This window comes from Gorilla gorilla, chromosome 6, assembly GCF_029281585.2.
Source record: "Gorilla gorilla gorilla isolate KB3781 chromosome 6, NHGRI_mGorGor1-v2.1_pri, whole genome shotgun sequence".
Lineage (NCBI taxonomy): Eukaryota > Metazoa > Chordata > Mammalia > Primates > Hominidae > Gorilla > Gorilla gorilla.
Window position 1 is genome coordinate 43143116 of NC_073230.2, and position 20907 is coordinate 43164022.

Below are 20907 nucleotides of genomic sequence, written 5' to 3' on the forward strand. Positions count from 1 at the left end.
TCAAATATCAGTGCCATGTCCAACGGGTTAGAGAAATAACCAAAGTCAGTGTGGTAGGGCCATGAGTTTACCTTGTGGTTTGGCTTTATGTGGGTATATGGAAGTGCCAGCAGGTGAGCTGAGAGCTGCCAAGAGAGGCAGAAAGCAGGTGTGTCAGAGATTTGGGGCCTCAATGGAAGTGAAATGTGATGGCAGAAGAAGACACCACAGGAGTTGTTGAGGCATCGGTTAGGAAGTGAACAGCAGAACTGGCAGAGGCTGCTGGGCCTGTTGGGGTACCAGGAGTGACAGAGAAGACTGGCAGCTGCAGAGCAGGACAGACCAGATTGGCCAGTACAACAGCAGAGGGCCATGTTGGGCTTTGACTCAGGAATCCTGGTGGAGGCAATGATGAGAGAGAAGAGATGAAACACACTAGGTAAGCCAAGGTAGTTGTCAGGATAGAAGGAGACAGGCAGGCCAGATGGCTGTTAACCGTGTGGTGTGTCCCAACTTTCCAGCATCAATTTAATGGCCAAATTAAAATGTAAGTCAACTTAAGCCAAGGTCAATTTTAATCCTATGCTTTGCTGGTGATACAGAATCATTAACTGTATCAATAATGCCCATATTCAACTCATTCTACAATGGGGGCAATTGTAATTTTGGTCTGGATATGTTTAACAAAATGGAAAGGAAGAAGGCAAAACCACGGAACTATTTTTTTTTTTTTCTTTAGACGGAGTCTTGCTCTATCTGTCACCCAGGCTGGAGTACAGTGGTGCGATCTTGGCTCACTGCAGCCTCCGCCTCCTGGGTTCAGGCAATTCTACTGCCTCAGCCTCCCGAGCAGCTGGGATTACAGGTGCGTGCCGCCACGCCCTGCTAATTTTTGTATTTTTAGTAGAGACGGGGTTTTACCATGTTGGCCAGATGGTCTTGATCTCCTGACCTCAGGTGATCCACCCGCCTCAGCCTCCCAAAGTGTTGGAATTATAGGCGTGAGCCACCGTTCCCAGCTGGAACTATTTTTTTAAACTGATGCACATTAATAAGATTTAGAAAATCTTGAGATTTAATGGACAGTGTTGAGATTCATATAACTTTACGTTGAGAATTCTCTTTCCAGGAATTATTTATTTCAATTAGTCATATTTTTATCTTTTACTGAAGTGTAAACTTAATTTAGTGTAAATAACTACCATTTGAATACTAACATAATCTTTTTCTTTGTATAAAAAATACAAAAAGATTGTTTATGTGTGTGTACACATACGTGTCAAGACTAAAAATTAAGCACGGGGTAAAGTCTTTGGCAAAGGACAAATAGTCGGCAAGTTCACAGATTAGAATTTAGAATTCCATCATGAAGTTGACTAAATTGTTAGTTTAAAGAAGACTGTGAGTGTCAGCACATAAAAAGGTAATCCTGTCTCAACTGTAGCTACAGATTGCAAGTCCTGTGGTCAATTCAAATTTTTGCCAGCAGATACTAATGACTTCACTGAAAGCAGATGTTTAGAAATGAAAGTATAAACACAACCCCAGTTGATTAATATGCTTATTGTATTTCCTTGTTGTGAGTCTAGCGAATATTTAATTATCTTTAAGTTGATCCATAGTATATTCAACAGTCTCATGAGAACATAATTTTTGTTGATGATTTGTCCAAAGTTTCTATCAATCCATCCTAGCAGCAGAGCCAAGTGTTAGAGTTATTGCTGCCTGAGTTATAACAGCTGCCCTGGGAATCTTGTCTGAACAACAAGTTAACTGCTGTTCCCAGTTATATCTGGTCTTTCCCACCCCCAAACATACACAAAGGATTTTTGTCATTCTTGGCACTGGACAACAGAAGTGATAAGACATGCCAGCAGAACTCTAAAGGCAGAATGTCCTTCCACCTGTTTTATGCTGTAAGACAAACTTCCAAGTGCGAGGCAGTGTGGAGGGCTGTTTCCTTGAATGGCAGCTGAATGCACCAGCGGGATCCTTGGCAGCAATGTCCAGGCACTGAAGCCGGGCATTCAGGAGAGCTAAATGGAGAAAAGAAACTTGAGCAAACTGCTTCCTGGAACACTGAGAACCTGAATGGGAAATTAAGAAGAACCAGATTCTTTCTATTCTTCCACCAGCCAAGGTCAGATTTCCAAACTTCTATTGATTCTAATCTTTCCCAAACAGTGCTGTGGCAATGTATGAAAGTAATAAAAATAATCCTTTTTCTGTTAAAAAAAATTGCTGTTACTTGCTGTTTTGTTATGCTTTTGCTGGATATTTTCCCACCCATCTTAAAGCAGCAACTTCAGGATGGGGGAATCAAGCAAAACCATGGTGAAGAGATTCATTTAAAGAGGACAAGTGATTTATTCTACGTCTCAGGAGACAGTTCCTTAAGGTGAGAGGTGTTGCCTATGCCAACTTGCTTATTGCCTCTTTTGATGTTATCTTAGCAAAAAGCTGGGGCTAATTGTCCCCAGTTTGGGAGACTTTGAGGCAGGGCTAACTGCCACAGTAAAAGACCCATTAACAGTAAGGAGGGTAAATGGATAGCAAAAAAACCTAGGAGAATCCACAGGCTTTCGTTAATTTTATTCTATCTGCCTGGTGTTTCTGGAACTCTAGTTTCAAACTTAGAATACCCAGAATCCCAGCAGCTGACGAAAGTAATAACCAGTGTCTGGGGGCAAGGGTGGGGAGGGAAGCGAGGGTATAAAGAGGATGAGAATTCTTCTAGTTATTTTCAGTTTTTACTGAAACTGAAACTTTCCTGAAACTTTAAGTTTTTAGGAAACTTAAAGATAATTGTTTGTTTACTTAAAATACAGCCTCAAGGATACTTGTAGTTTAAAAAAAATTTCTTGACTCCTTGATTTCCTCTTGGGAAGATTATTATTTAACAAAAATATGTATTTATAAACAAAATATTTCAGAACAGGAGTCTGTGGAGGAAATAGTCTTAAAAGGACTTTTCTGCAGTGATAAGATAAGAAACACTGCCCTAAAGAAAACTGTTGGCTGGGCGTGGTGGCTCATGCCTGTAATCCCACCACTCTGTGAGGCCGAGGTGGGCGGATTACCTGAGGTCAGGAGTTCGAGACCAGCTTGGCCAACATGGTGAAACCCCATCTCTACTAAATACAAAAAAAAAAATTAGCCGGGCATGATGGAGCATGACTGTAATCCCAACTACTTGGAAGGCTGAGGCAGGAGAATCGCTTGAACCCGGGAGGTAGAGGTTGCAGTGAGCCAATATCGCACCATTGCACTCCAGCCTGGGCAACAGGAGCAAAACTCCATCTCAAAAATAAATAAATTAATTAATTAATTAAATTAAATTAAATTGTTTAAGGGGTGTCATTTTCCAAATTGTTTTTATGAAAAATTTACAAACAGTGGCTAGTGTCCCATTGTACTGTGTATCTAATTCAGTAAAAGTACTGAAGATTCAGAAAGATTGTTAGAGTGGTTGTGGAAAATTCCAGAGCTGCTGTCACCAGCAGAGCCTTCCTTTACTGAGTGTCTCAGTGCCAGTATAACAAATCCCAGACACTGGCTTTATTGGCCAGTGGTGCAAGGAAATAGTAAATATTCAATAAAAATATTGCTTGAACCAGGAAGCCTCCTCATAGAGTTGTGGACTCTTCAGAGAGGTTTTACCAAAGTAAGGGCAGAATGTGTATACCGTCTGTCAGGGATTCAAGAAATGTAGGCAACAATGTCTATTATTAGCCCTCCTCTCCTTCCATGAGCAAAACCCAAATTACTTGTTTTTAATTGGCACAAAAGCACATTCAATCATTACATTATCAGATATTGTTCATGTACCTATCATACGCCAGGCTGTGTGCTAAGAGCTGGGGATCTGAAGATGAATAAAATGTACCCTGACACAATCAGGATTGGCAACAACTGACCTAGGTGGCTCACCTGCATTGCCTGGATAACAAGCCAATTGGCACCTGAGGCCCCCAACCTTATCCCCACAGGAGGGGTTCGTCCAAACTGCTCATGAGACCAGTTTCTCCCTTCCACAGACCCCAGTGCCTTCACGTGCTGAAAGTTGACTTTCCCAGGCAACTCAGAGAGCTGGTGTCTAACCCCACACTGATGTTACTCAATAAGTCTGATTATCCTCCCACCCACTAGGTTGTTCTCACTCTTGCCCTATAAGAAGGAGAGCAGCAAGGGGACAAGGAATGCCCACCGATGGTGTGTCCAATAGATAACTTTGGCCCATCTCTTATCTTTATTTGTTAATTCTTGCTTTGTAACTTTCCCCCAATAGAGCCCATGAGATTTCGTGGAAATCATCACAAAATAACAAACCTTTTTGCGTGACAGGTGATGAGCACAAAAGGATCCATCTTATACAGTGCTTGCCAGCTTCCATAATACTACTCACCACGATGTTGAAATCACCTGTTCCAGAACCAGTCCTGTCCTTTGACAAGAAGGATTTAATTATCAGTAGTGGTGGGGACTGGCTGGAGAGAGGAAAAACACTTCAAGGGCTCTGCCACCTTTCGTAGATGGAGAGTGCAAAGTTTGTACCATGGAACTCCAACAGTTACTCTGTGGCAGTGCCTATTTCAAACCTCCCTTAACTTCTGATTGTATAGATGTTTGTTTCATTTGTTCATCTGTTTGTTCACTTAGTCAGAGATGTTTTAAGCCTTAAGAGAAATAGTGGACTAGAAAATGCCTTGGAAAAGTACAAAGTTCAATCCAAGTAAACTGTTTTTAAACTAGGAACTTATGAAGCCTAAAATATAAAATGTATATACATGGATATGCTCTGAAGTGAGGTAGAGGGGTAGAAATCAATATCGTGATATTGTACTATAGTTTTGCAAGATGTTACCATTGGGGGAAAATGTTTGAAGGGTATACAGGATATCTCTGCCTTATTTCTTACAACTGCATGTGAATCTACAGTTATCTCAAAATAAAAATTTAATTAACAATTGATTACAATTAACAGCATTAATTTCTTATCCTGTCATTTTCCTTCTCCTGAAATTGCAGAATAGCCAAACAGAAACCTACCCATGACCACCATCTGAGATTCTTTGGTGCCCATATTAGTGGACATAGGCAGGTATATCAGGAGGCCTCCAGTCACGCATACTGGAAGATACTGACTCAACTGATTTAAGCAAAGGAAAATACAGTGTATTATATAATGAGACATCTTGAGTAGGGTAGTCCTAGGGTCAGTTGATTCAGCAGCTTGATTCATAATCAAGGGCCCAAATTCTTTCCCACTTTCTACCCTGCCATCCTCAGCCTATCAGTTTCATCCTCCAGCTGGCTTAAAGGTAGTTGCAAGGTCGCTGCTATCATGCCATGCAAAATGCAAATGCAAAAAGTATGCAGATACAAAAAGTATCTCTTTTCATAAGTCTCATTTTAAGGGCAAGGAAACACCTGCAGGCCTTTCTGCCACTCTCTTGACCCACTTACTTAACTGTGGAACAAGTCACAAACACCTGTTTAAGTGGATCACTTGGCCAGGAGGGAGAGATTGCCATTATCCTTAGATGGAGGAGAATGGGGGTGGGGGTTGTTATGCCTGAACATAATCAGTGCTCTGCCAGTGAGTAAGAGCAGAGATGGGGTGATTAATAGGCAACCCTTCACCAAAGAGCCATTGTAAAGCTTCAGGCCAGTTCAGAAGGTGATGAAGATGGAAAGGCTCCAAAGCAACCAGAACAACCAGAAGGAACATGCTTTTACAGCTTGCTTCTGATTCTACACCGCGAGGACAATGGGTCCATCATGCCACACTGATCCAGGAACTTAGAACTAAGTAAGAAGCAAGGGAGAGAGGCTGCTATAGCTGAAACCCAGGGAATGAACTTTCTCCCAGGAGGTTGCAAGGGCTGCCCTTGTAAAAGATCCTGTCCTGGGTTTAAACATTAGCAAATATTCTGTTTTGTTTTGCTTTGACTGCATGAGGGTTGAGTTAAAGTGAAATAATGTTTAAGAGTTATTTTTTAAATAAGATATGTTATGTTTTTATTTTTGGTTTTTTTTTTTTTGGATGGTAGAGACAGGGTCTCACTGTGTTGCCCAGGCTGGTTTTGAACACCTGGGCTTCCAATCCTCCTGCCTCAGCCTCCCAAAGTGCTAGCATCACAGGCATGTGCCACCACACCCAACCCCTTAAAAGTCTTTTTACAAATGAGAACATGAACAATTGCCTTTCAGATTATTTCCTGGTCATCAAAGATTTCTTTCTTTATTTACACAAAGGGGACAGGGGTCAGTCTGTGTATTGGAAGATGTGCCCATATTTGGTCACATATTGGAAGAGTACAAAATTGCCCAAATAAGGGATATTTATTGCCTTCCTGACTGCAGACTCAAGGAGGCAGGAACTTTGACATTTTCTCCAATGCCTATCTGTATCCACATTGCCTGTAACATAGTATATGCTCAATAAATATTGATTGAACTAATTAAAAAATGTCATTCTCTACTCCCAAACTATAAAAACCTGGAAGGGTATATTCTTGCTGGATGGGAGCCTGAAGAAGACAGGAAGGGAGCTAAAGATATCTCTCTTAGTCATTCTCTGTGTCCAACATATGCCCACATGTATAGTCCTAAATGCCACTGTCTCTCAGTTGGTTTCTATCAGGACCTAAGCCCTGTGGAGACAGCAGCTTGCAGAGTCTCTATCCCAGGGAAGCAAGAGGTGGGCCAGATGGAATCCCCCAGCTCAGGGAAGGTCTTACCTATCCATGCATTTGAGGAAGGAGGAAGTGGGACAGTCATTCACCAGTCTAAATCTTACTGCTAAAATTAGAATGAGTGCTACATCTCCAAATCTGGAGGGCCACGATATCTGTCACACAGGCAGGCCAAAAATTGTTCTTCCCAGGGTGGGGACAGTGGAAGCCATATAAACACTTGCCAATTAGTTCATCTACATTTTAAAAAGGTGCAGAAAATTCTTGTTCCTTTCCGCTGGAGGAACTTTACAAATGACCTTGACAAAAACCCCTCAAAACCTATAGAACCAAATTTTATTATAACGCTCTTTTTATTCCCTTGCTTCTATTTCCTCCTTTCTCTTCTTTTTCTATTTCTTTTCCTTTCTCTTTCTTTACATTTCTCCCTCTTTCTTCCTGCTTGTCCAGCTTTTCTTCCTCTTCCCCCTTTAAGGCGATACTTTGGAACTGAAAGTATATTTTAATATTTATCTAAAGCAGTTGTTTCTTTGTCCATGGTTCCCTGACCCTTCACAGAAAATAATTCTTCCATCCTAAATTGACTTTTATGATAGTTATCTAAAGATTTAAGGATCCAAATATGTACAAGTCAAATACAATAAAAGGAAAAAAAATCATTTAAAGACTAACATTTAAGCATTTTAGCCTCTACTATTTTAAAATTAGAGTTCAACTCGATGCCATTTATATTTGAACTCCTAAAATTACAACCATCATCTGCATTTTACAGGCTTCCCCTATCTATGCAGACATTTCCTGTTCTGTCTTCTCTTTCCCCAGAGACCCATTACAACTTGCTTATCGTTGGGTAGAGGTTATATCCAGGGAAGAGGGAACCGAGGAGAAGTGGAGGAAAGGAGGAAGGCATGAGATGTTGGCCCTAACCTAGATTGGTATGTTTACTCTCATCCGACTGGGTTGACTTTAGAATGAAAACGTTTTCCCACTTAATTAATTTAAAATTAGTTATTCAAATATGTTTTTCAAAACTCAGTACAATTATGTATATCACACTTGTGCAAAACATCACCAATTCTCAAACCCCAGATCTACAGATCTGAGGTCAGCAATTCTAGCTAACGCTTATATAGTGCTTCCCATGTGCCAGACACTGTGCAAAGCTCTTCATGTGTATTGACTCATTTCATCCTTCAACAGCCCTGCAAGACAGGTATTAGTCAGCTTGGGCTGCCATAACAAAACACCATGGAGTAGGTGGCTTAAACAACAAACATTTATTTTCTTACACTTCCAGAGACTGGAAGTTCAAGACCAAGGTATAGCAGAGCTGGTGTCTGGTGAGGGCTCTCCTCGTAGGTGGCAGACAGCTGCCTTCTCACTGTGTGCTCACCTGGCCTTTCCTCTGTGTTCCTCAGAGTGAGTGAGCTCTCTGGTGTCTCTTCTTATGAAGATACTAATTTATGGGATCAGGGCTCCATCTTTAACACCTCATTCAACCTTAATTACTTTTTTAGAGCCACAATATCCATATCCAAATACAGCTACACTGGGGGTTAGGGGTTCAACATATGCATTTTGGGGGACACAAACATTCAGTCCACAATGGTAAGTAATATTGTACTCCCCATTTTTCAGGTTAGGAAACTGAGGCCACACTGAGTAATTTTCCCAATGTCACACAAATAATAAGTGTCAATACTGGGATTTGAACACCAGCATCCATACTTTTAACCACTATGCTGTGCTCTCTCTCATCATGAGTCATGACGATGATCACGTTAGATTGTGTTAGATGATGTTAGATCATGAGTCATGATCTAACATCTAGCAACCCATCAACATCATCAACATCTAACAAATCCAATCCTTTGAACCTATTATAGAATCATCAGAGCTTTACCACGCTTTTTAGAAAAAATTTCCCTACAAGAATACAATCTCTCACTATTATTATTATATTAGAGATAGATTTCTATATTATCAAATTTAGAGCAAATAACTTATATTTACTATCAACTAGCTCTTAAAATGATTATATCTTGATTACTCTAGTAAACAAACATCCTCTATTTCTCTCTACATTTAAACCATTAAAACTCAACAATAAGAAAACAATTCATTTGAACAGTGGGCAAAAGATCTTGACAAGACATGTCATCAAAGAAGATATGCAGATAGCAAATAAGCATATGAAAAGATGCTTCACATCATATGTCATCAGGAAAATGCCAATTAAAACAACAGTGAGATACCACTACACACACCTATAGGAATGGCCAAAATCCAGAATATGACAACCCCAGATGCTGCCAAGAGTGAGAAGCAACAGGAATTCTCATTCATTGCTGATGGGAATGCAAAATGGTACAGCCACTTTGGGAAACATGTTGGCAGTTACTTATAAAACTAAGTTTCTATATCATAACACAAGTAGATATAAATATAACCAGTGGTAGGGTTTTTTTAGAGGCTGTATTATTTTTTAAGAATTTAAAGCTTTAAACCCAAATTTCTACTCAGAAAGATGAGCATTGTAATTTGATGATATTACCCTTAGAATTCTTGCCAGTCAATGACTGCTTTTACACCAACTTACAGATTGTGCTGTGTTCAAATACATACTGAGGGGAATCTGATGAACTGACTGGCAACAGTCTTTGAATTCTTAAAGGTGAGGGGAACAGTGCATCAGGTAAGAGCAAAGGTCCCGGAATCGGGATATCCAGGTCGGAATCTTGACTCTGCTGTGTCCTTGAGCGAGCTACTCAACTTGTCTACACCTCAGTTTCTTCATTCGTAAAATGAAGCTATGGTAGCTTCTACCTTATATGACGATTGACTGATAGGCTCCATGTTGAGTGTAAATTAAATAGTGCCTGGATAAGTACTCACTAAAGAATCATGTTTTTTTTATTGTAAATTTCCAAAGAGAATGTTTTATACTTTTTAAAAAGTGTTTTTATTCCCCAATGCCCCTAACAGGAAATGACACCATCATTGTTACATGAGAAAATGATAAATGTTTTGAGAGGTCAATGTCCCACCCCAACTCATTCTCAGTGTTACTATTTTCACCAGGAAACAGTAGAAGTTACACAGGAGGTGGCCAGGGAAGTGCTGGGTAGAGAAGGGTGGGGTTCCTGGCGAGGGCTCCACCCTCAGGCTTGTGCCCATGGACCTAAGTGAGAACAGGCACCGTGTTTTCATGCCCAAATGTTGCATTTTCCAAGACCACTCTGGCCTGCCACACCCCCATCCTGTGCCCATAAAAACCCTGAGACCCTAGCGGGCGTGGACACAAGCAGTTGGACGTTGAGAGGAGCAGAGGAGCAGAAGAGCGCACCGACAGACACGAGCAGACAACAGCAGGCTATTGAGGCAAGACGATGCAGAAAATTCGGTCGGGGCAGTCAGAGGAGAGTCCAGCCGCTGGACAGCCTGACTCCAGGGGAAGACCGCCTTCCCACTCCATCCCCCTTCTGGCTCCCCATCCACCTTGCTGAGAGCAACCTCCACCACTCAATAAAACCTTGCACCGATCTTCCAAGCCTACGTGTTATCCGATTCTTTCCGGTACACTAGGGCAAGAACTGAGGATACAGAGGCCCTCTGTCCTTGTCATACGGCAGAGGGTCTAATTGAGCTGGTTAACACAAGTTGCCTGCAGACGGCAAAACTGAAAGAGCACACTGTAACACATGCCCACTGGGGCTTCAGGAGCTGTAAATACTCAACCCTAGGCACTGCTGTGAGGTCGGAGCTCCATGGGTACCTTTTAACCACAAGTTTCAGCATTTCTTTTCAAGGAGAACTTATGCCTGGAAATATGGATGGAAGATGAACCGAGGACTCGTCTTTAACACCGCATGCTACTCTACTAAAGACTGAGAAAAATGTCAGTTGTCCGGAGCTCCCCACGACCTGTCTGCATGCTCCCCCTAGGGGTTTGAGCAGTGGGACACTGAACAGGCGAGCCGCACATCTGTCGCATGTCCTGCCAGGGAGATAAGGAAACTTTCTGTTTCAGAAGTTCTACTTTGAGGCAAAACCAGGCCTCACATGGGCAAGAACATTGCTAGACCTCAGGCCTTGCTCTTAAACCGCAGCTGCGTACCCCAGCCCTGCACGGGAAGTGGGGAGGAGCTCTTGCTTCTTCCCACAACAAACAGGTTCTCACCTGTGCAGCTCCTGTGAATTACATGACATCAATGTGTATGTATGTTCTTTTTTTTTTTTTTTTTTTTTTTTTTTTTTTTTTTTTTTGAGATGGAGTCTTGCTCTTTCACCCAGGCCGGACTGCAGTGGCGCTATCTCGGCTCACTGCAAGCCCCGCCTCCCGGGTTCATGCCATTCTCCTGCCTCAGCCTCCTGAGTAGCTGGGACTACAGGCGCCCACCACCGCGCCCGGCTAATTTTTTGTATTTTTAGTAGAGATGGGGTTTCACCGTGTTAGTCAAGATGGTCTCGATCTCCTGACCTCGTGATCTGCCAGCCTCGGGCTCCCAAAGTGCTGGATTACAGGCGTGAGCCACCACGCCCGGCCAATGTGTATGTAGGTTCTATCTTTTAGGGAAAGACATTGTAATGTGGAGCATTTCTCTTCAGAATCTACTTAAAACCAGATATTTCAGTTATTAGGCTGAATTAAAACTATATTAAGTAGCAAATAAAATATATTTTGACCAGTCAAACCTAATTGTAGACTGTTAGTGTAGACACCCATCAGCACACCTACACTCTCACAGACACAAGAGTATCTGTTTGTCTCTGTTGATATGGTTGGGAAGTTTTGCTTTGTGACCTGGGGAGTAGAACCAAGTGTTGCTGAGACAGCTAAGAACCAAGAGGAGGAGGTTGGAAGGATGGTATGGATTCTCTTCCTTCCTAGCTCTTTGGATTTGATTTTAGACCCCAATGGTTAGATGCATAAGAGCCAGAAAGCAGGGAAACTGTCCACAAAAAACCCTTTATGGTTCTCAGTTCCGAGCATCATTGCTTCAGCTCCCAGGTGACAAAGTGTAGCTCAGTGCTGAGATGAGAGGCCATTTTCCCTGCTTGTGCATAAAACCCCCTCTGCTTTGACAACCTGAGAACTGGCTGGGCTGGCAGGCCACTACAAGATGCATGGCACTAGCTTCCTCTTCTTAGGTGAGAGTCACCTGGGGTATGGACAGTGGGTCCAGCACTGGGGGAAGCACAGCAACCGCCCTAACAGACTCCTCCCAGAATCTCACACACTTCCAGTGGACCAGCTTTCCCTCACCCCCACCAGGCAGCACAGGGCAGGACTGTGTTTTGAGCTTAATCAGCACTGCTTTCATGATGGGTTGTGACAGCACTGAGGATTTCCATGTGGCCCTGCAGAAAGCAGACCTGGAGGAACCAGAGCAGGAGAGAAAGGACCAGGTGGATCCATGCGGTTATGGCAGCTGGTTTATAAGCACGAATGACACACCCCATTGGAGATGCCCAGAAATAGCTGGAGGACACTGAGGTCAAGCTAAGAGTATGTTGTTACCTTTGTAATTTGGACATCAAAAGGAAATGTAACCTGATTTTATATGGTCTGGAGAGACCTGGACATGCTGTAATTAAACTATAATTGCAATTAATGGGCTACTTTGTGAGTAACCTAATCTCATGAAAAAAATGGGTGGCTTACAATAAAATAAGGAGATTGGTGACTTATAATAAAATAAGGGGATGACAGCCATAGCCAAAACATCTATAAATTTGGAAAACCAAGACTCAAGCAAAAAACATTTGAATTGAATTATGCAAAAAAGAGGAAAAATACAAGCTCTGGAAGAATGAAGCCTGTGCCATGGGTACCTTTTAACCACAAGTTTCAGCATTTCTTTTCAGGGAGAACTTATGGCTGGAAATATGGATGGAAGCTGAACAAAGGACTTGTCTTGAACATTGCACACTACTATACTAAAGACTGAGAAAAATGTCAGTTGTTCCTATCAAAGGATGAGGGGGTTGATGGACATCAGCACCTTTGGCATCATTGTTGATTCCAGAGTGTTCTTAGTTTTTGAGCCACCTCCAAGCAGCCTTGTCAGCCACTCCAAGATGCATGCCACTGGCTTCCTCCTCTCAGGTGAGAGCCACCTGGGGTACAGAGAGTGGGTCCAGCACTGTGGGAGGCATGGCGACAGCCCTCACAGACTCCTCCCATAATTTACACACACTTCCAATAGACTGGCGACCCCCACACCCCCACCAGGTTCCAATGAGAAACACTTTCTAAAGAACTCTCTCTTGTTAGAACAGCTTCCCTGAGCACAGGAACCAGGGAAGCAATCAGCATCAGCTCAGCTTGACTGTCCCCTACTGCCTGTGCATGTCCCTCCAGTAACTAAGCTGTTTTTACTCAACTTTTGGGTGTTAGCTGGTGAGTCATGGCCTCAAGGGAGCCTACACTGACTAGACTAGGCCTGGTGTTGCCCTCTTTACTTCTTCATAATGAGTAAAGGTTGACACAAATTATGTATTTAATTATTGCAGATAACACAGAGAGGGATCATGCCCATATTGATAGCCCTTCAAGGCCTAGCATAGTGCCTGGAACACGGTAAATAGTAACATTTACGAATGTCAGCATCTCTGCAGAGCTTTCCCTACATGGCTTACAGCTTAGGCTAAAGCACTTGATATATTGCCCACTCCTGCTGTTAATATTTTTAACTAGTTATTTTTCATATTATATAAGCAACATGTGAATACAAGTTCATTGTAAAAAAAACAAACTCATATAAAAGCTATAGTCTTCTATATGTAAATGATGCCACAATAAAGCTACTTTTTAAAAAGCCGTGATCCTCCTTCACAACTCCACACCAGCCCAGTCCCATTCCTTTCCCAGACACACACTCCACTCTTAACAGTTTCATGTGTAAACTTCTAGATCTTCTTCTGTGTGTTTTCATACGTGTACATATCTTCATACATTATGTGCTTTCATACATGTATATTCAGATGAATACTCATATATTTGTGTTTTTGCACATATTTGTGCAAATACATTCAGAGTGTTTTAGTCAGAGTGCAATCAGAAGGCAGAGCTGTGCTAGATATGACATTGCAAACAGAGGGAATTTAACAGAGATGGTGGGGGAGTTCAGTGGCCACAGAACAGCAGGAAGCCACTATCAACCCTGGAGCTGGAGGGACAGAGGGAGGAAGCAGAGTTACCAGAGCCCAGGAGCTTGGGTCAACTGGAAGAATGTGGGACCATGGCAGCACTTCCAGCTAAATCTGGAGCAGTGGAGGAATAGGCTATCTGACAGTAGGTGGAGACATGGACGAGACCTATCAGACACCATGTGAAGCAGGGAGAAAGGGAGACATAACCTGTCTTCTTCCCTCCTCTCATTCTCCAGTGTCTGTCACTGGCTCTCTTTAGCCAGTCTGGAAATGAGCCTGGAAAATGTAGTTCCCAAGGATACAAAGCCCAGATAGAGGATGGTCTGGAATGGATCTGAGAGCAAGCAGACAAAAGGCCAGCACATGAAGTTGAAAATAAAACACATAAATAGCATCATGGTATATGTAATGTTCTAAATTTATCACTTACCATTTTTACAGAGATAAAATCTGGTTAAAATGGCCATTGAGAGCAGGCTTGATCCACAGAATGAAAGGTACAGCAGGAGAGCACAGAGGCAGACAGCAAGGAAAGACATGCTACAGAAGGGCAGCCCAGGGGCTGGGGTGGGTGCAGGTCTTGTTCCTTGGGAACCAGGACTGATCTGCTCTGCAGAGTGGGAGGAGGGCAGGAGTATGAGATGACCATTGCCTAGCAGTAGTATCAAAGACTCAGAGAGTTTACAGCCTGAAGGAAACTTAGGTCTCCCATTTCAACTCATCACTTCTACAGAATAAGGAACTGAAAAGCAGAAAGTGATGGGCCCGGCAACCCAAAGTATCTCAGCTAGTTTTTTTTTTTTTGTCATTTTTGGTTTTTTGGGGCATGGTGGAGGAGGTGTTAGGGGACAGTTTAGCACCAATGCCTCCTCTTCCTGCTGTGAGTCACCAAGCAGCCTAGCAGAAAAGCTGTGAGGAGAAATGAGGAGCTCTAGAGGCAATCAAGCTCATCTGTCCTGCTGGGGGGCCAGTGTTAGACACCTGACATGTCTTAAAAGCGGAGTCACCAAAGGACATCTTTTTCTTAGAAACTCCCCTAGCCTCCAGAGTCTGGTTTTAAACTGTCTGTGGCATAATCTCAGAGCCTCCAGCAGGTCTCAGGGACTGTGCTAGATACAAAGATGAATGAGATAAGATAATGAACAAGAGACATGTTTCCAGGAGCTCTGAGCCTCACAGGGAATCAGAAGTGAATAAAAGGGAGCATGATGCAATGTGATAAATATAATAATACCTATGGCACAGAAGAGGGGTTGATAATTGCTGGGGAAAGCAAGAGCAGGGAGCTGGGAAAAGAAAGCTTCACAAAGGTAACAGCAGGGAAAGTGTTGAAGGAGGAATAGGAGCTTTTCAGAACACTAACCCCAATGTTAATAACTGAATTAGACCAACCTTCCCCAAAGACCACTATTATTCTTCAAGGATTTACGCAGAAACTGTTCTTATCCTATTTACCTCTTATTACATAATGGGACCCCCCCACCCACCCACGCACACACACACATATTTGAAAATATATGATAGATGAAATGAGTTCACTGCCCCATCAACCATGATCGGCAGGGCCAGATTAAGATCTTCAGAGACTCTGGGCACTGCAAAGTTGATGGTGCTTCCATACGTAATTTAATGTAGGAAACAATGCCATCATGCACATGCCTGTAAAGAAGTCCAGCAAAGTTCTGGTTTTTCCTACAATGACACATTTTAGATGTTTTTCAAAATATCAAATAGCCAACATTACCCATGTAATGGTACTCGGATTCTTTTGGTGCCCCTGCTCTGCCAGTGCCCATGCCTGCTTATGGGTGACCCTGCACCGATGAGGCAGCCCCTTCCCACGCCAGAAACCCCAGGTGGGGTTGGCCTCATAAGTTCATATTCCTATTCTTAACCAAATGGACTTAAAGTTGTTCTTTCACTTCCCCATATATCACATGCATTATGACTTTGTTCTTTATCCCTTTCTGTCAACAAACACTCAACCTGCAACCCACGAAGGCCATCTGAAGGTCTAGTGGTCTGGTTAACCATAAAGAAAGACTGGTGTGAGAAATGCTATTTTCTTATACTAAGCTCAGCTGCTTGTCGCAAGAGGAAGACCATGTGACAGTGAGGTGTTTATGAACACAGGCTTTAAAAACAGCCATGGTTTAGCCGGGCGCAGTGGCTCATGCATGTAATCCCAGCACTTTGGGAGGCTGAGGTGGGCAGATCATGAGGTCAGGAGCTCGAGTCCAGCCTGACCAACATGGTGAAATCCCATCTCTACTAAAAAAAATACAAAAATTAGCCAGGCATGGTGGCACGCGCCTGTAATCCCAGTTACTCAGGAGGCTGAGGCAGGAGAATCGCTTGAAACCTGAAAGGCAGAGGTTGCAGCGAGCCAAGATCGCGCCACTGCACTCCAGCCTGGGAGACAGAGCAAGACTCCATCAAAAAAAAAAAAAAAGAAAAAAGAAAAAACAGCCATGGCTGGGTTCAACATTTGCTCTTTCACTTAACCATACGATCTTGGGCAAGTTACTTTACACCTGTAAATCCAAATTTTATCATCTATAAAATGTGCTTAATAATAGCACCAGCCGGGCGTGGTGGCTCACACCTGTAATCTCAGCACTTTGGGAGGCCGAGGCAGGTGGATCACCTGAGGTCAGGAGTTCGAGATCAGCCTGGCCAACATGGTGAAAACTCATCTCTACTAAAAATACAAAAATTAGCCGGGGGCAGGCACCTGTAATCCCAGCTACTCGGGAGGCTGAAGCAGGAGAATAGCTGAACCCAGGAGGCAGAGGTTGCAGTGAGCCAAGATTGCGCCACTGCGCTCTAGTCTGGGTGACAAGAGCGAAACTCTGTCTCAAAAACAAAACAAAACAAAAAAAACCAGCACCTACCTCCTTACCTCATGAAGCAATTTGTTGAACAAATATTTAGTATACTCTTACTATGTGCCAGGCACTATCCTTGAACAGGGGATACAGCAATGAGCAAACAAAATCTTTGCCCTAGAGCTTACATTCCAGTGGAAGAAGATAGACCAAAAAAAAAAAAATAGATATAATGTATATATTTAATTATATATAATTATATATCACGTTAGAAGGAAAGAGCTAGGCAGCATTGGGGAGAGCTTTCATTTTAGATGGAGTGACCAAGGGCCTGAGTGATAAGGTGACTCTATGGACATGAAAGTGACAGGTAGGCACCAGGGGGACAGCCTTCCAGGCAGAGGGAACAGTCTGCACAGAGGCCCTGAGGCAGAAGCAAGCCTGAATGTTTGAGGAACAGTGAGTGTGGCTGGAGTCAACGGAAGGTGGAGAACAGTGGAGGAAAATGAGGTCAGAGAGTAGGAGACTGAAGGGTTTTGAGCACAAGGGTGGCATGGCATGACACACATTTTAATAGAATCTCTCTGGCTGCTGGGTTGAGAATACAATTAGGAGGGTAAGGGTGGAGACAAGGAAACCAATTAAGAAACGACTACCATGATCCAGGTGAGAGATGATGCATGTGATGTCCTTACCTTAGCACCTGACATGAAACCAACTCTGGATAAGGATTCTCATTAGTGTCCTATTGTGACCCGAATCCACACATGCATAGCTGGCAAAGGAAGATCTCAGATTTGTTTTCTTTTCTGCATCTTTCTCAACCATCCATCTACTACCATCATCATCATTTTCCCTAATCTTCTTAAACCCCATCCTTAATATTCTTCCCCCTTTCTTCCCTCTCTGCCTCCTTCTCACTCTGTTATCTTCCTTTTATTACTATAATGTTTTTTCTGGGCACAGTTTCGAAGATTTGTTTTGAATCTTGAAGAGAGAGCAGCAAGCCTTTTGGCCTATGGATTCCAAGAGTCACATTCCAACAGGTGATATCAAAAGGACAAGGAAGCAGGGAGGGGTGACTTGCACGGAAGGTGCCCAGCGAGATGTCTCTGCCATGGAGATTGTGCTGATGCCACAAGCAAAGCGTTTGTACCCCTCTCATCCACAAGAGAAGTCCCTCCGGGTATTTCAGATGATACCCGAAAGGATGATAAGGCAGGGAATTAGAGGCTGACACCGCTATTGGATGGACAGGGGGAGTGAAGATCAAAAGGTCATTTTCAGGAAAAAAATAAATTAGGAAGTACAGGGATAAGACAGAAGCCACCACCAATAACTCCACACCTGCAGCTCCAAAGCATGTGATTCAGAAGGATCCTTGTTGATATTGGCCATCACCTTGTGTCACAATACCAGGTGAGTTGTCACAGTGGAAAGCAGGGGTATTCCCAGAAGCCATTCTGACAATGGGACTACTAGAAATGACTTAACTATACACAGAAGTGTCTATGAATCACATAAATGTATCCCACAAAAGTCAAACTAAATATGTCCCCAACTCAACTTCCCCTTGGCCAGAGCCCCAGGATACCCTTGGCCACTCTAATCCCCCTGACAAGATGACAAAAGGAAAGTCAGAGGCCTCAAGTAATTGTGATTTAAAATCCCTTTTGCCAATTTTACAAAAACCATCTGACCCAGTGTACACATTGCCTGGGCTTGGGAAGGGGTTCTGCAAGGGAGAACTTCAGAAACTTAACCTTCTCCTGGAAAATCAGCTTTTGCCTAGAACAGAAGTAATTTACCTTCATGCCCAGAGAACTGATTCTATTATAGTAAGGGGATTTATTAGCCATTGTTTGTAGCAATAATGTTTTATTCAGCTTAGAACTTGCTAATAATATTACTAGATGATTAATTAATACAGTTTGAATTACTAGATAATGAGCCACTTTTTGTAACATTTACACTCTGACTTCTGATTCACTCCCTTTTAAATCAGTCAGTCCCAAGCTCATTCATTCGACAAAAATTTATTGAGGGCATACTTTATGCAGGCACTGTGCTAAACTCAAATGGTGGGGAAAGTAAACACAGACCCTGCCTCCATGGGACCCTCAGGGGAGGAGACACATAAACAAATAATCAGACAAGTATATAGCCACTAGGCTAGACAGGAAAAGTTCAGGGTCCTGTGAGAGTAGGACAGGGGGTCCTAACCTAGTGGGGGTGACAGGAAAGACGGAGATCTGAAGGATTCATTCTTTCAACAATTATTTTTGAATGCCTACCTCTTGTCCAAACAGTGCTAAGGCCTGGAATAAGGTAAGCAAAAGCTTCAGAGTTCCTGTCTTCTGTCTTCCTAGAACTGGAGGAGACATTGTCAGATAATCCGATTGCATCTGTCTGTAAATTACTACCTAATACTGGCCTCCATGAAGGGGGATGCAGGGGCATATGTGAGGATATGTAAGGAGGGTTGGCGCAGTAGGGACAGGCTTTCTAAAGGGGGCCACAGGGTTCTAAGAGCCAGAGACAGAGTTAAATGGATGGGTAAGAAGGAGGGAAGGCATCTGGGAGTATTCCAAGCAAAAGGAACTGTGAGCAAGGGCCTGGGAGTGGGAGAGAGCATGTAGGAGGGAGAAAAAGACAAAAAGAGCCCTGTGTGGCTGGGGTGGCTCCAGGTGAAAGTACAACTACATGGGGCTGGATAAATAAGAATGGGCTGGTGTGCCTCAAACTCATGGGAGCACCGAAAAAGTTCGGAGCAGTGGAGAGGCATGGCCCAACTGGCATTTAAAGGGAACACTCTGGCTGCAGCAAGAATATTGGATTACAAGGGTTGCTTTGGCAGTAACTGCATCCTAATTACTTCCCTCTTTCTCACTTTCTTTTCCAGTGGCCGCAGAGATTTAAATAAATGCATCCCAGATACGGAGTTAAAAGCATGCCAACAATGAGGGCTGTGTGGTTTGGAGAAGAGCAGAAGAGCACACTGCTTTCAGTCAGGCAGAGGCAGATTAGATTGCCTGCCACCTCCAGTGGGATGGTGGCTCTGGACAGTCACTCACCTTCTCTAAAACCCACCTCCACCTAGTCTATAAAATGCAGAGAACAATGCCTACTCCACTGATTGTATGAGCATTAGAAAGGGTGTGTGCAAATCACCTGACATTTGGCAGAATTCACTACATGCCAGCTGTTATTGAAAGTAATTGAAATGTTGTCAAGCTAGTCAGAGGAAGATTTCTAACTAAAAGCTATACTAGCGAAAGCACTGAGAATAGAGTGTAATATCTCCTATTAAAAAACATATACGTATATATAATACATGTATGTAAATACTCAATATTTTTATAGATAGTTGTTTAATGAGATCTTCCTAATACTAGTATTAGAAAACAACTTTATATTACTTATATGATTAAAATATATACATATACACAATAAAGTTGAAAAGTTTTCTCAATAAATAAAATATATACATATACACAATAAAGTTGAAAAGTTTTCTCAATAAATTATATTGTACAAGAATTGCCTTAGATTTGGGCTTTTCCTGTATGCAATCATGCCCTGGAGGAACTGAACTCATTTCTTAGCCTGTCTATCTATCCCCAACATTAGCTTCTCGAAAATGACTTTATTTATCTCTTTCTCCAAAGCCTACTATGGAGCCTGGCACTCAGTAGTAGGTGCTCAGTAAATACTTGCAGAATGGAAAAATAGCTACAGAACAAATGAATAAATTTATTAATCTGTCAACTGTATTTTATAAACCCAAATCAAGACACATCATCTGTTATATTGAATATGAGTGTCTTAGAGAGAACTTGGCATGAAATATTTGAAATTCAGACTGTCCTGGAAAATTCAGGACATATGATCAGCATATATCCTCAAATAGCTGAACATCTTTTAAAGGAGTTGCAACAAATAACTATAACAGGTTCCACTGTGGGCTTGTGTTACACTTATTTTTTAACATAAAAATTGTTCCAAGTCCTATGTTCGTGGTAGAAGCAACAACCTAGAAGATTTTAAAGGAGTTCTGTTTAACCATGACACAACGACTCAGGATCAGCTTTTCTCTTATCTTGCTCACTATAATTAGTTGCCTTGATCAGACCTCTACTGACACAAAAAGAGCAAGTGAAACAGCCATACATTTTGTTTGTTAAGCACAGCTGAGGCTAGCTCAACAGAGTGTCAATTGAAGGGAATAAAATATGCAGCAAAGTTGG

General features: G+C 42.5%; 1 long non-coding RNA gene across 1 annotated transcript; it reads left to right on the forward strand.

Annotated features, from left to right (window-relative positions):
* Positions 1-1686: 1686 nt before the first annotated feature.
* Positions 1687-4960, forward strand: LOC101131354 (uncharacterized). The gene is made up of 3 exons (XR_002006679.2): positions 1687-2119; positions 2280-2377; positions 4324-4960. It is a non-coding gene; the product is annotated as an uncharacterized lncRNA (long non-coding RNA).
* Positions 4961-20907: the final 15947 nt, after the last annotated feature.